Source organism: Amblyraja radiata, unplaced genomic scaffold (genome assembly GCF_010909765.2).
Source record: "Amblyraja radiata isolate CabotCenter1 unplaced genomic scaffold, sAmbRad1.1.pri S119, whole genome shotgun sequence".
NCBI classification, from domain to species: domain Eukaryota; kingdom Metazoa; phylum Chordata; class Chondrichthyes; order Rajiformes; family Rajidae; genus Amblyraja; species Amblyraja radiata.
In genome coordinates, this window is record NW_022630105.1 from 87,501 (window position 1) to 103,320 (window position 15,820).

General features: G+C 43.9%; 1 long non-coding RNA gene across 1 annotated transcript; it reads left to right on the forward strand.

The window, feature by feature from the left end:
* The first annotated feature begins 9,742 nt into the window (after window positions 1-9,742).
* Window positions 9,743-13,140, forward strand: LOC116969192. Its single transcript, XR_004410672.1, has 3 exons — window positions 9,743-9,779; window positions 11,298-11,300; window positions 13,130-13,140. It is a non-coding gene; the product is annotated as an uncharacterized LOC116969192 (long non-coding RNA).
* The last annotated feature ends 2,680 nt before the right edge of the window (window positions 13,141-15,820 follow it).

The following is a 15,820-nucleotide window of genomic DNA, read 5'->3' on the forward strand; positions in this document are numbered from 1 at the left end:
TATTGACTTACTTATTGGAACGAATGCTCTGAGAGCATTAGAACCTGTACAGATTATTAGGAGCCAAGGGGATGGACCGTATGCTACGAAAACCCGACTTGGATGGGTTATCTATGTCTCCATGAAAAGGAACCACAAAATCGGAAATCAGAAGAACTGTGATGCCATTGCTATTAATTAAATGTCCAATGATGAATTAGAAAAGCCGGTGATGAAGCCATATAATCATGACTCTAATGAAAGTACCAGCAAACCATCTGAATAGATGTCGAAAGAAGAATTGAAGTTCATGGATGTTATGAACCATTCAGTGAAAACAGATGGACACTGTTGTGTGGACTTGCCTTTCAGGCAAGAACATGTTTTTGATCTGCCAAAGGAGAGAGCATTGGGAGTTACTAATGTGGTGCAACTGAAATATATTGACACAGAAGAAAATTCTGCGAATGAAGTTTCCAGAGAACTGACAGTGAACTGTTTCTTAAGCGAAAAGAAATGGATCAATGAATTAAAATCTCTCTGCAAGCCAGACAGAGAATGGCCAAAGCTTGAGCTGGATTTTGAAATATCTGCTAAAGATTCGGATGTTAAATCAAACTTAACGGTGAACTTTATTGTTAAAGTTCCTGTTATTCTTTTGAAGGATTTTCATATTTCAACATTGCTGTTACAACACATCAATGAGTTGATCGGACATGGAGGAAGACGTTTCATGCTCTCAAAGCTTTGGACTATTATCTTTTTGACTATATACTGGGTACCATGCCTTATTTTAAGGGATTGGTATGCACGATATGACTGAATTAAACCACTGTTGTAATAAGATTAATAACTAAGTTGTGCTTACTTCTAGAAGTTAATCATTCGACCATGTAATTGCATGTCATTGTTACGTAGACACGAGGAGCTTTCTAATATCTAATGTAATGAGCTGGAGTTCGAAGAAGATTGCCGTAACAAGTCAGAAAAACATTGGATGTATCTTACTGTTTTCTATCTACAATAAAGAATATATTCATCAAAAGACTGTGTTGAAGCTTTATGAATGGACAAGCTCTGAAGGCCTCTGCGACAGCTTGTATGCGTACTGAAGATATTCCCCTTATCCATTGTAATCCAATTATCGGCTAGGGTGCTAATTACCTGAAAGATATGAAAAATCTGCCGCTACAGTTGTAACGGATATAGCTTGGACCCAATAGCAGCACAGAATCAGGCAGGTATAGTTGGTAATGAACTTTATTACGAAACTGTAACACAGAGTAGTAACACAGGAATGGGTACACCGTACTCACACAGAGGCTCAGGATTGAGCGAGGGTTCCGAAGAGGGGCAGGCAGGAGACGTAGTCGGGGTAGCGGAAAGTCCGGTAACCAGGAGATCCAACACACGATGCAAACAAACCAACGAGGGACAGACGAAAGGAGAGTCGAAGCCAGGCAGGAAGTCGACAAGACGCTGGAGAGTCTTGCATGAATGCTGAGAACAATCTGGCACTTTGTGAACAGTGAGGAGAGTCTATCTACCCGGTTAATTGGTGATCAGAGGCAACTGAGTGCAACAGGTGAGGAGAGTTGGGCTGATGAAAGGGAAGTGGCAGGCAGGTGAGGAGAAGGAGGGATCGGTGGAAAAGTACTGGGAGGTGAAGTGGATGAGGAGAGGGCAGACTGTGACAGAACCCCCCCCCCTCCTCAAGGGACGGCTCCTGACGTCCCAAAAACAAACAAAAAACACAATAAAGAAAATAAACCCAATCCCACGCAGAGTTGGGTGGGAGGAGGGGGACCGGAGGAGGGCTAATATTCGTCCGAGACATCCATGTCCGCATCCTCCTCTATGGCATCAGAGGTAAGCTCCGTCTCGTCGTCACTGGGCGCTTCAGACGGAAGAGGGGCGGACTTGGACGGCTGGTCGGGAGGACGCCGGTGAAACTCCCTGATGAGGGAGGCGTCCAGGATGTGTCGAGCAGGAACCCAGGACCTCTCCTCTGGACCGTAACTCTCCCAATCGACCAGGTATTGGAGACCCCTCCCGCGACGGCGGGAGCGCAGGAGGCGGTGCACCGTAAAGGCGGGGCCTCCGTCGATGAGGTGGAGGAGGAGGGACTGCGGGGACCAGGGACTTCTCCCGGACTGGCTTTATTCTGGACACGTGGAACGTAGGATGGACCCGCATGGAACGAGTCGACTTGAGCCGCACAGCCGCTGTGTTGATGACCTTCTGGATCTCAAAGGGACCGATGAACTTGGGTGCCAACTTCTTGGACTCCACCCTCAAGGGAAGGTCCCGGGTCGACAGCCACACCTTCTGGCCCGCGAGGTAGGTGGGGGCCTGGGTGCGGTGACGGTTGGCAGCCGTGGCGTAACGGTCCACGGAGCGGAGTAGAGCCGCCCTGGCTTCGGTCCACGTCCTGCGGCAGCGACGAATGAAGGCCTGGACGGGCGGGCAGGAAACCTCTTTCTCCAGCGCCGGGAACAGTGGAGGCTGGAACCCGTAGGCACACTGGAAAGGGGAGAGCCCAGTGGCCGAGCTTGTCAGGGTGTTGTGGGCGTACTCCACCCACAACAACTGTAGTGGCAACTGTAGTTGTTTAAAGTGCTTTATAAATAAAGTTATTATTATTATTATTATTATTATTAACTGCTGGGACCAGGAGGAGGGATGCTTGGACACCATACACCGCAGCGCCGTCTCCGTCTCCTGATTCTTCTTTTCAGCTTGGCCGTTGGACTGGGGATGAAATCCGGACGTCAGACTCACGGTGGCCCCCACCAGCGTGCAGAACTCCCTCCAGAACACAGAGGCAAACTGGGGTCCCCGGTCGGAGACCACATCGACGGGGAGACCATGGAGCCTGAAGACGTGGAGTAACATGAGCTTGGCAGTTTCCTTGGCTGACGGAAGCTTGGGCATGGGCACGAAGTGAGCCATCTTGCTAAATCTATCAACCACGGTCAGGATGGTGGTGTGACCACTGGATGGGGGCAGGCCGGTAACGAAGTCCAGGGAGATGTGGGACCATGGTCGATGGGGTACAGGCAGTGGAAGCAGATGACCCGCAGGAGCTTGATGTGAGACCTTGTGCTGGTTGCAAACGGGGCAGGCATTGACAAACTCCCGAGTGTCCTTCTCCAGCGATGCCCACCAGAACCTCCGTAGCACCATCTCCTTGGTCCGCTGAATGCCGGGATGACAGGTGAGTCGAGAGCTGTGGGCCCACTGAAGGACGTCGGACCGCAGGGCTGAAACCACAAACAGGCGATCAGGAGGGCATGCGCTGGGTCCCGGCTGGTTCTCCAAGGCCGCCTTGACCTTCTCCTCCACTTCCCAGGTGAGGGAGGCAACCATGTGCGAGGACGAGAGGATGGTCTTGGGGCCAGAGGCAGGCTCCTCCATCGCCAAGAACTGTCGAGAGAGGGCATCGGGCTTCACGCTGCGGCACCCAGGTCGGTAGGAGAGGGAGAAGTTGAAGCGGGTGAGGAAGAGAGACCAGCGGGCCGGACGAGAGTTGAGCCTCTTGGCTGACTGGAGGTATTCAAGGTTCTTGTGGTCAGTCCAAACCAAGAAAGGCTGCTCGGTTCCCTCCTGCCAGTGACGCCATTCGCCCAACGCCAACTTAACCGCCAACAGTTCTCGGTTGCCAATGTCATAATTCCTCTCAGCAGTGGTCAGGCGTCGGGAGAAGAAGGCGCATGGATGGAGCTTCTGGTCCCCGGCAGCCCGCTGGGACAGAACAGCTCCCACCCCCACGTCGGAGGCGTCCACCTCCACCACGAACTGTCTCTCTGAGTCCGGAACTTGGAGGATGGGGGCCGATGTAAACCGTGTCTTGAGTGTCTGAAAAGCTTCGTCGGCTGCGGCAGACCACCGGAACGGAACCTTGGAGGAGGTGAGTGCCGTGAGGGGTGCGGCCACAGTACTGTAGCCACGGATGAACCGTTTGTAAAAATTGGCTAAACCCAGGAACCTTTGGAGCTGCTTGCGGGAGTCAGGAACAGGCCAGGTGGTGACAGCAGAGAAATTGGCGTGGTCCATCTTGATGTTCCCTTGGCCAACGATGTATCCTAGGAAGGAGACTGACGGGGAGTGAAACTCGCACGTTTCAGTTTTAACGAAGAGCGAATTCTCCAGGAGCCGATGTAGAACTGCCTGGACGTGGTGTACGTGTTCCTCCTTGGTCCGTGAAAAGATGAGGATGTCATCAAGATAGACGAACACGTACTTGTTCAACATGTCCCTGAGAACGTCATTGACCAAAGCCTGGAAGACGGCCAAAGGGCATCACCAGGTATTCATAATGTCCCGTGGGAGTGTTGAAGGCGGTCTTCCACTCATCTCCTTCTTTGATGCGGACCAAGTGGTAGGCGTTGCGTAGATCCAACTTCGAAAAGATGGTGGCCCCCTCCAGGAGCTCGAAAGCAGAGGAGATGAGTGGGAGAGGGTAGCGATTCTTCACCGTGGTGCCGTTGAGCCCCCGGTAATCTATGCAGGGACGCAGGGATGTGTCCTTCTTCTCCACGAAGAAGAACCCAGCCCCAGCAGGAGACGAGGAGGGACGGATGAGACCAGCAGCCAAGGAGTCGTTTATGTATTTCACCATGGCGCCTTTCTCAGGGGCGGACAGGGAGAAAAGGCGACCCCTAGGAGGAGCGGAACCAGGCAGGAGGTCTATGGCGCAGTCATAGGGCCGATGAGGAGGAAGGGAGGTGGCCCTAGACTTGCTAAAAACCTTCCCAAAGTCATGGTACTCGGCTGGGACCCCCGTCAGATCTGGAGCAGAACTGGAGCAGGTGGCCGGTTGAGGAGCTGAGGCTTGCTTTAGGCACACTTGGTGGCAGGAAGGGCTCCAAACCAAGATGACCCCCGTCCTCCAGTCGATGTTGGGGTTGTGTCGCCGAAGCCAGGGGTTACCCAGGATGAGGGGAAGACGGGGAGACTGCAGGATGTGGAACTGGATGGTCTCATGGTGATTACCAGACAGGAGCATGCGCACTGGGACCGTCTGGTGAGAAACAGTCCCCAGGAGATGGCCGTCGAGGGCGTTGGCGGGAACAGGTTTAGGCAGGGGAACACAACTGATGCCTAGCTGGCGGGCTAGTTCCAGTCCATAAGATTAATGTCACAACCAGAGTCTATGAAGGTGGCGAGGGTGTGAGAACCATTAGACAACTGCAGACGGGCATGACAAAGAGGGCGTCGGGCAGAGGAAAGTTCAGAGGTTCGACTCGCCAGTAATTCCTCCGCTACTGGCGAGTCTGGCCTTTTACTGGACACTTGGAGATGTAATGACCCTGTCGCCTCACCCGACGTCTCGCCAGGATGCGTCGGTCCAGACGGGTCGTTAGCTCGATAAGCCCATCCAGAGAAGAAGGAAGGTCGTGGGACACCAACTCATCCTTGATATAGTCATTCAAGCCCAGCAAGAAAGCGTCACACTGGGCTGGGGCGTTCCAATCACTCTGACGGGCCCTGGTGCGAAAGTCGATGGCGAAGTCAGCGACGCTCTGGTTCCCCTGGCTCAACCCCAGCAGACCTCCAACATCGAAACCTCACCGAACACCTTGCGACGCTCCGCGGCGAAGGCTTGGAAAGAGGAGCAAGCCGGCGTGCGTCGCTCCCATTCAGCCGTTCCCCACAGCCGAGCTCTGCCAGTCAGGTGATTAATGGTAAACGCCACTCTCGCCGCTTCCCGGGCGAAGGTGTATGACTGTAGGGCGAAGAGAATGGAACAGTTCGTGATGAATGGGTTGCAGCCCTCCGGGTCTCCAGCGTAGCGCTCCGGGATTCCCACCCGGGGCTCAGGTGATGGTCCTGGCGGACCGGGAGCTGGTGCTGTCGGAGCCGGAGGCGAAGCATGGGGTGTAGCCTGGGCGAGGGTGGTCGTCAACTGTTGGACCTGGGTGGCTAGTGCAACCAATGCTTGCTCTTGGTTTGACACAGCCTGTCGAATCTCGGAGTTGGAGGCAATGAACATAGCTTCGTGCTGCAGGAGCGTGTGCTCAATCCTCTCGAAGCGGTTTGACGGAGACGTTGTGTGCGCTGAGTCCATTGTTGGCCAGATTGTGCTGTAACGGATATAGCTTGGACCCAATAGCAGCACAGAATCAGGCAGGTATAGTTGGTAATGAACTTTATTACGAAACTGTAACACAGAGTAGTAACACAGGAATGGGTACACCGTACTCACACAGAGGCTCAGGACTGAGCGAGGGTTCCGAAGAGGGGCAGGCAGGAGACGTAGTCGGGGTAGCGGAATCCGGTAACCAGGAGATCCAACACACGATGCAAACAAACCAACGAGGGACAGACGAAAGGAGAGTCGAAGCCAGGCATGAAGTCGAGAAGTCGCTGGAGAGTCTTGCATGAATGCTGAGAAAAATCTGGCATTGTGTGAACAGTGAGGAGAGTCTATATACCGGGTTAATTGGTGATCAGAGGCAACTGAGTGCAACAGGTGAGGAGAGTTGGGCTGATGAAAGGGGAGTGGCAGGCAGGCAGGTGAGGAGAAGTACTGGGAGGTGAAGTGGATGAGGAGAGGGCAGACTGTGACAACAGTCCCTTCGCTCTGAAGCGGTGGAGGAACTCAGTGGGTCAGGCTGCATCTGTAGAGGGAAGGGAATCTAAGGCGACCACTCCCACCTCTCCTTTCCAACTTTCTCCAACCCCCACACCAAGCAGTCCGAAGAAGGGTCCTAACCTAGAATGTTGCCTGTCCTCAACTCCTCTCGCTATGAAGGAACAAAATGCCATCATCTTTCTTCACTGCCTGCTGCACCTGCATGCTTACTTTCAGTGACTGATGTACAAGGACACCCAGGTCTCGTTGTACTTCCCATTTTCCTAACCTGACACTATTCAGATAACACAGAGTGCTGGAGTAATACCTTACACTTCCTTATCTCTGTGTCTCCCTCTCCTGTGACTCTCAGTCTGAAGAAGGTTCCTTCACTCCAGAGATGCTGCCTGTCCCGCAGAGTTTCTCCAGCATTTGGTGTCTGTCTGTGGAGAACACGTGGATAGGGGCCGTTTTTTCGGTCATGACCCTTCTTCAGACCTGAAACATCATCTATCCACATTGAACAGAGATGCTGCCTGAACCGCTGAATTACACCAGCACCCTGAAACGTCACCGCTCCATGTTCTCCACAGATGCTGCCTGATCTGCTGAGTTACTCCAGCACTCTGTGAAACGTCACCTATCCATGTTCTCCACAGATGCTGCCTGACCCGCTGAGTTATGAATGAGCAATAAAGAACCATTTTGCAGTAAAGAGCACAATTAATTCTAATTTTTCGACAGCAACTTCCAATGTGCATTGAATTCATATAATAAGTAGCTCCAGTATGTGGTCAACGTTGCCACTATGTGGTGATCCGCTGCACTGCAGGCTCGTCTGGTATGTGGACAACACTCCCACCATGTGGTGATCCGCTGCACTGCAGATCCGTGGATAAATTGGCCGGGCCTGCAGTACAGCGGATCACTACATGGTGGGAGTGTTATCCACAAACTGGAAGGGCCTGCAGTGCAGCGGATGACGACGCGTTTTTTTTTAAATTATACAAATACATTTATTTTAAAAAAAATAAACATAGACTATTAACACAATCAAAGACTATCTATATCGATAGTTTACAAACGTTCATCAGATTAGTATATTGCCAACTTTATGTTGGCTTTCATAGCAAGATGAGTCGAGTATAGGAGCGAATAGGTCGACAAAAGTGCTGGATAAACTCAGCGGGTGCAGCAGCATCTATGGAGCGAAGGAAATAGGCAACGTTTCAGGCCGAAATTGATGGGGGGGGGGGGGAGAAGAGCAGTCAGAGAGGAGGTTGTAAAACTGTCTTCGGAGGGAGTTGGAGAATTTCTTCAAAGTAGACATAGCTTGAGGAGATTTCGCAGTGGAGTAGACAAAGTGTTTAAGAAGGAACTGCAGATGCTGGAAAATCGAAGATAGCCAAAAGTGCTGGAGAAACTGGAGCAAATAGGTCCTTCTGCAGTCGTACAGGGCCCTGGTGAGACCATACCTGGAGTATTGTGTGCAGTTATGGTCTCATCATTTGAGAAAGGACATTCTTGCTATTGAGGGAGTGCAGTGTAAGTTTACCAGGTTAATTCCCAGGATGGTGGGACTGTCATATGCTGAGAGAATAAAGCAGCTGGACTTGTTTACTCTGAAATTTAGAAGGATGAGAGTGGATCTAATTGAAACATATAAGATTATTAAGGGATTGGACACGCTAGAGGCAGGAAACATGTTCCCAATGTTTGAGGAGTCCAGAACCAAGGGCCACACAGTTTAAGAATAAGGGGTTGGCCATTTAGGACTGAGATGAGGAAAAACTTTTCCACCCAGAGAGTTGTAAATCTGTGGGATTCTCTGCCCAGAAGGCAGTGCAGGCCGGTTCACTGGATGTTTTCAAGAGAGAGCTAGATCGAGAATTGAAGATAGCGGAGTCAGGGGATATGGGGAGAAGGCAGGAAAGGGGTACTGATTGGTGACGATCAGCCATGATCACATTGAATGGCAACGCTGGATCGAAGGGCAGAATGGCCTACTCTTGCACCTATTGTCTATGTTGCTGTGTTTCTTCCCCTATCTCTCCAACCACATGCACGGCTGCCTTGACGAACACATGTCAGGGTTCTTGGTATGTTCAAGTGCTCACGCATGTTTTTGCTTCACACTCCAAGTAGGTATGTTGCAAAGCGTACCTGAAGCGTCGCTGAAAATCTGTCCCAGCCCGTGTGCGCGATTTTGGCGCCGTTTAGAGTGGGGCGGGTTTAAACGCGATTTTCCCTAGGCTGTTCAAATCGAGGTTTTTCAGCCTAGTTAATTATTAATGAAAAATCGCTGGAAGATTCCCTCGCTTGAGCTATTATTAGTTTTAAGGGCTTTATTAAATTGTTATAGTAGGTTAAAAATTAACCTCTAAACGCCCGACCGCCGGCAACCGGCCGGATCTCATACAGGGGAAAACGGAAGGTAGGCTGTTTATTTTTATGTTAAAAAGAGCTTCTTAAGATCCCTTTATACAAAGTTTAATGTTGCGAGTAGCTAATTTTGGGCCCATTATATCCCGCAGTATTTTTCTGGGCATTTGAGGGTACAAATCTACCGCAATTTGAACGTTCTAAACCAGTGCGTTCACAGGATCCCACTAGAAAGCTGATTTAAATGGACTTTAATTTACAGCAATTAAACACTAAATTCCTTCCGTTTGGCCTATAAATTAATGTAAATGAGATTTTAAAATCATGTTTTACTGTGAATTATTTGTGAATATTATTTGGACACTTAGGCTATTTAAAAATGTTAATCATTTATTAAGAAATGGATAGATGTTTAGATCTAGTAATTGAAGTTTGAAATTAGCTACAATTAGGTAACTAACTAATAATATGCTTTAATTTCAGGTCATCCAAGTAAGATTATTTTATATTTGTTTCAGAATGCTTCAATATATGATAACTGAAAATTTCATTCAGTTCTCTTAATTGTTAAGAAAGTTATGGGCTTTTGACTGTCCACGGTCACAGCTTTTTTGTTATGCCCATAGAAAATCAATAGGGAACTAGATGCTAATTTCCGAGTATGAAAATGGCCATAACTTTTTAAATACTTGAGATATGAAAGTGAATTAGGTGTCAAATTAAACTTATTTTTATGCTTTATCTGATGGGATAAATTGCAGACTTGATTTTTTAAATCTCAAAATGTTGTAACATTGCTACTCCAAGGACACGCATGTGGCAGATATGTTGGTAACGTTAAGTTTATCCCCTCTCCCCTTCTCTCTTTCTTTTAAAATCTTTTTATTGGTTTTTTTTCCAAAAAATAAAAGCAAAAATACAACATAAAAAAACAGAGCAAAAAGAATAATGATAAACAAACCAATGGTATTGATACATAGGGATCAAGATTACATAAATAACAGGTATAACCTAATATGAGACCAGTAGACCTCCCGGTCTCTATGTAAATATAGTTAAATCTTTAAAAGGAAACTTATAAATGTAAAAAAAAAACACAAAGATAAAAAGAAAAAAAAGAAAAAGGAAAAAGGAAAAAACAAAACAAAACCCCACTAACTAAAGAAAGAAAAAATAAAGAGATAATTTGATAATAATAAAATACGCATACAAATAAAATAGATAAAAAAACAAAGCAAAGCAAAACCGAATCTGAACTGAGAATTTCAACAATGTATGTCTGTTTGTTGTCAAGTCCGTTCCACCCAATTTTTATAATGGTTAAAGAGGTTGTATGAAAATGTTCAATACATTTTCTCCAATGTTTATCAAATTTAACCAAGGGTTCAAAACTAGTCTTAAAACCCTTTTCTATTCCTTGGCTTTCAACCCTGCATGAGACTCTGCACCTGTTTTAGTGTTTTTATTGTTTGTTTTATTGTTTTTACTGTCTTTTAACGTTTTTATTGTTTTGTTCTATGTTTATGATTAGTCATGTACAGCACTTTGTTGCAACAGTGGTTGTTTTTAAAGTGCTCTATAAATTCAGTTCAGTTCAGTCGCTCCTGATTTTTTTCTAAATTTAAACGTGATATCGTTTCCAAATACCACTGGAGTGTGATAACAGGGGTTGGAGTATTGCCATTTAAATAAAATAGATCTTCTAGCGATTAATGTGGTAAAAGCAATCAACTGATGGGCGGAGCGGGACACATGAATAGAATCTAACATTGGTAGCCCAAAAACTGCAGTAATAGGATGAGGTTGTAAATCTATGCCTAAGACTACAGAAATAGTATCAAACATTTATTTCCAATATTTTTCCAAAGAAGGGCAGGACCAAAACATGTGGGTCAATGAGGCCACTTCAGAGTTACATCTGTCACAGGTAGGATTTATATGACCATAAAAACGAGCTAACTTATCTTTTGACATATGAGCTCTGTGAACCACCTTGAATTGTATCAAAGCGTGTCTTGCACACATTGAAGAGGTATTAATTAATTGAAGAATGCTCTCCCATTTCTCTATAGATAAAGACATTTGAAGTTCTCTTTCCCAGTCATTCTTAATTTTATCAAATGTATCTATTTGTAATTTCAAAATCAATTCATAAATAGTCATTATTAATCATTTCTGATAGGGGTAGAGCAGCCTTCAAAAACTGTCTAATTTGTAAATATCTAAAAAAAGTGTGAGTTAGGTAAGTTATATTTATTGGAGAGTTGTTCGAAAGACATAAAACAACCCTCCAAAAACAAATCACGAAAAGCTGCTAATCCCTTCCTCTTTCATAACAAAAATACTTGATCAGTGCTAGATGGTTGGAAGAGAAAATTTGATAAAATAGGACTCGATAAAATAAAATAATTTAGTCCAAAAAACTTACGAAATTAAAACCATATTCGGAAAGCATGTCTTATTATTGGGTTAGTCGTATATTTATTCAATATCGTAATTGTAAAAGGTAACGAGGCCCTTGTAAGGAATCACATTCTAGGTTTATCCATCCTGGGCATTGGGTATGTTCTAAATCTTTTGACCAAAATGTGAAATAACGAACATTGACTGCCCAGTAGTAAAGTCTAAGGTTCGGCAGTGCCAAACCACCATCTTTTTTTGATTTCTGTAAGTATTTTTTACCTAGCCTGGGATTTGTATTCTGCCAAATTTTGGAGTCTATAATATCAAAAAAAGATGGTATCGTCTGAAATAAATACAGAAATGTGGGTAAATTGAACATTTTAATAGCATTGATTCGGCCAATTAAGGATAAGGACGTTGGTGACCATTTAGTAAACTGATGTTTAATATGGTCAATTAAAGGCATAAAATTATCTTTAAATAAATCCTTGTGTTTCATGGTGATCTTAATGCCTAAATAAGTAAAACTCTCGGTAGTCAATCTAAATGGAAACTGTCCATAACTCGAAACAAGATTATTTAATGGAAAAAGCTCACTCTTATACTAAGATTTAGTTTATAACCAGAAAAACGACTAAATTGATTAAGTAATGCTGCTATTGCCGGAATAGATTTCTCAGGGTTAGAAATAAATAATAACAGATCATCTGCATAAAGAGATAGCTTATGTGTTTTATTCCCACGGACAATACCAAAAATATTAGGGGATTCCCTAATAGCGGTGGCTAAAGGTTCCAAAGCAATATCAAATAGTAAAGGACTTAAGGGACAGCCCTGTCTAGTACCTCGAAAGAGCCTGAAAAAAGGGGATATCTGATTATTAGTAAATACAGAAGCCTGAGGCATGAGATATATCAGCTTCATCCAAGAGATAAGTTTTGGACCAATCTTAAATTTTTCAAGTGTATTGAATAAGTATTCCCATACTACTCGATCACACACCTTCTCGGCATTAAGTGAGATGACACATTCTGGGGTTTTATTGGATGCTGTATATACAATGTCCATTAATCTCCTAACGTTAAAGTATGAGTAACGATTTTTAATAAAACCTGTCTGATCTTCAGAGATAATTTGTGGTAAAATCTTTTCCAATCGCATAGCTAATATTTTAGAAAGAATTTTGAAATCTACATTGATATAGGACTATATGATGTCACTTCAGTAGGGTCTTTATCTTTTTTAAGAATTAAAGAAATAGAAGCTTCATAAAAAGATTGTGGTAAACTATTCCGTAAAAAGGCTTCTTTAAATACCTTGCATAGCCATGGAGACAATAAATTTGAAAAATACTTATTCTACAGTAAACCCATCTAGACTGGGAGCTTTACCAGAATTCATTGAAAAAATTGCTTTCTGTATTTCTTCTTCCGTGATGGGTTCATCTAACAACAGAGACTCATTATATGGTCAATTTGGTAAGTTCAGTTTCTTTAAAAACGCATGCATTATATTGGAATAAGTAGGGAAATCTGATTGGTATAGGGAGGTATAAAATTCCTGAAAGGATTTATTAATTTCGTCATGGTCTACAGTTACTGTACCGTCCCGTTTACTCACTTTAGTAATCTGACGCTTGGCCGACACCGCTTTCAATTGATTAGCAAGTAATTTACCAGATTTTTCGCCATGTATATAAAATTGACTTTTGGTTTTATGTAACTGGTTCTCAATCGGTGATACTAATAACAAATCATATCTCAATTGAAGTTCAATATTCTTATGGAGCTCTAAACAAGGAACTTTTGAATATTTCTTTAATCAATTTTTTAAATCACGTCAGCCAATGTGCGTATTTCTTTTTGTGTTTGTTTTTTAAATCCCGTGGAGTATGAAATAATTTGTCCACGAATATATGCCTTAAACGCATCCCAGACTACACCATTGGATCTCTCATTAGAGTTTGTCAAAAAGTAAAAAGCAATCTGATCTTTCATAGAAACATAGAACATAGAAACATAGAAAATAGGTGCAAGATTAGGCCATTCGTCCCTTCGAGCCTGCACTGCTATTCGATATGATCATGGCTGATCATCCAACTCAGTATCCCATCCCTGCCTTCTCTCCATACCCCCTGATCCCTTTAGCCACTAGGGCCACATCTAACTCCCTCTTAAATATAGCCAATGAACTGCCCTCAACTACCTTCTGTGGCAGAGAATTCCAGAGATTCACCACTCTCTGTGTGAAACATGTTTTCCTCATCTCGGTCCCAAAAGATTTCCCCCTTATCCTTAAACTGTGACCCCTTGTTCTGGACTTCCACAACATCGGGAACAATCTTCCTGCATCTAACCTGTCCAACCCCTTAAGAATTTTGTAAGTTTCTATAAGATCCCCCCTCAATCTTCTAAATTCTAGCGTGTACAAGACGAGTCTATGCAGTTTCATAAAATTAATAAAGTTTAAGTCTTGAAGCGAAGTAGCATTAAATCGCAATTGTTTAGCACTAAACTTGGAATCGGGTAGTTTGATCGATAGTTTCAATGGTGCATGATCCGAAATAGCAATTGCATCATAATCACATGCAATGACTGATGGAACTAACCGAGAGTCTAGTATAAAATAGTCGATACTAGAATAACTGTGATATACATGAGACAAAAAGAGAATTCTTTGTCATTTGGGTGTAAGAATCTCCAAATTTCTAACATTCCCGAGTCAAGTAAATAATAATTAATAAAATTAGCTAATTTATTTCGAAACACATGATCAATCGAGGGATTCAGACAGTAATTGAAATCTCCACCCATTATTAAAAATTGTTCATTTAAATTAGGAAAGGACGCAATTAACTGTTTAAAAAACTGAGGGTGATCAATATTTGGTGCATAGACATTCACCATAGCAACTTTTTGCCTATAAAGAACACCGGTAATCACCAAGAATCTGCCATATGGATCAGAAATTGTTTCATGGTGAACCAACGGAATTGAGGAGTCTATAAAAATAGAGACTCCTTTCACCTTAGCCTGTGAATTTGAATGGAACTGCTGTCCTCTCCAAAACTTGAAAAATCGTAACTTGTCATCTTGCCTTACATGAGTTTCCTGAACAAAGATAATCTGAGCATTTAATCTGTGAAGAACTTTAAAAAAAGTTTTCCTCTTAATGGGATGGTTCAAGCCATTCACATTCCATGAAAGGAAATTCATAACTTTATCCATATTGCTTGTAAAAATCATGTGGGATGTAATGGGTTAATTTCTTGAAACCTAAAAATTCATGATACTGGAAAAAGAAAAATATAGGGCAGAGCCAGAAGTGAGGACATTTCAGACATTTTTGTAGTTCTTGTAGTTCAGAGTTTACACAAATGAAGAACACTAAATAGGGAACAAAATACCCCTCCCCCCTCCCACCCATGTAAGACCCCAAACTGACCAATAGACAGTCAGGAAGCAACCTAATCCCCTCCCCAACCCCATCTCTCCCAGTAACAGTGCTTGGCATAAATAAAGTAATATTTAACCACACATTAGTCAAAACACATTCAACTTTATCTCTTTGCGAGAGAAAAAAATACAAACTGACATGGAGTTCAAGAGCGGCTGCTACTTATCAGTTATCCAAGGTCAAGATATGAAGAACAAGAGCTGCGTTCTCTTAGCTTGTCTAACGACAGAGGAACACAAATTAACAGAGAAATTCCTAAAAGAATATACTGTATATAAAAGAAAAACAACTCATCCAGTTAAAATTCTTAATCATTACCAAACGAAATGTTGTCAAAGTAGGAACAGTAAATCTCCAATTATAATTTAACCAGCTGTCAATTACTCCTCTTCCTCATAGCTCTCAAGAAAGCTGGAGGCGTCTTGAGGGCTATTAAAAAATCGAAAGTTACCGTTGAAAAGTCGAATACGCAATCTAGCTGGAAATAATAAAGCTGGGCGCAGTTTTTTCTTATACAGATCAGACATTACATTATAGAAATACTTTCTTATTTCCAAAAGCTCGTAACTATAATCAGGGACAAAGCGAAACTTCCTTCCTTCATATTCAACCACGCCCAACTTTTTTGCTGCCTGGAGAATATTCTCCTTCACCTACAAAAAATGAAACCGAATGATCAAATGTCTCGGTTTATACCGGATTTCTTCCCAATCCTGTGTGCGTTATCCAAGAACGGAAGGTTTTCATTGTGCTCAATGTTGAATGTTTCCTTTATCATTTTAGAAGCATATTCTATAACGTTATCTCTTTCTTGGCCTTCCGGCAAACCAACAATTCGTAAATTCAAACGGCGGTTTCTGTTTTCTAAGTCCATATATTTAGACTTGTATTGCTGTAGTGCTTGAGTGTTTTCATTCATTCTCCGTTCCAGTTTTTCAATCTTCAAATCTCTCTCCCGTCCGAGGGTTCGCAAGATATCAATTTGATCCTTTTTTTCACAAAGTTCATCTTTAGCAAAGACAA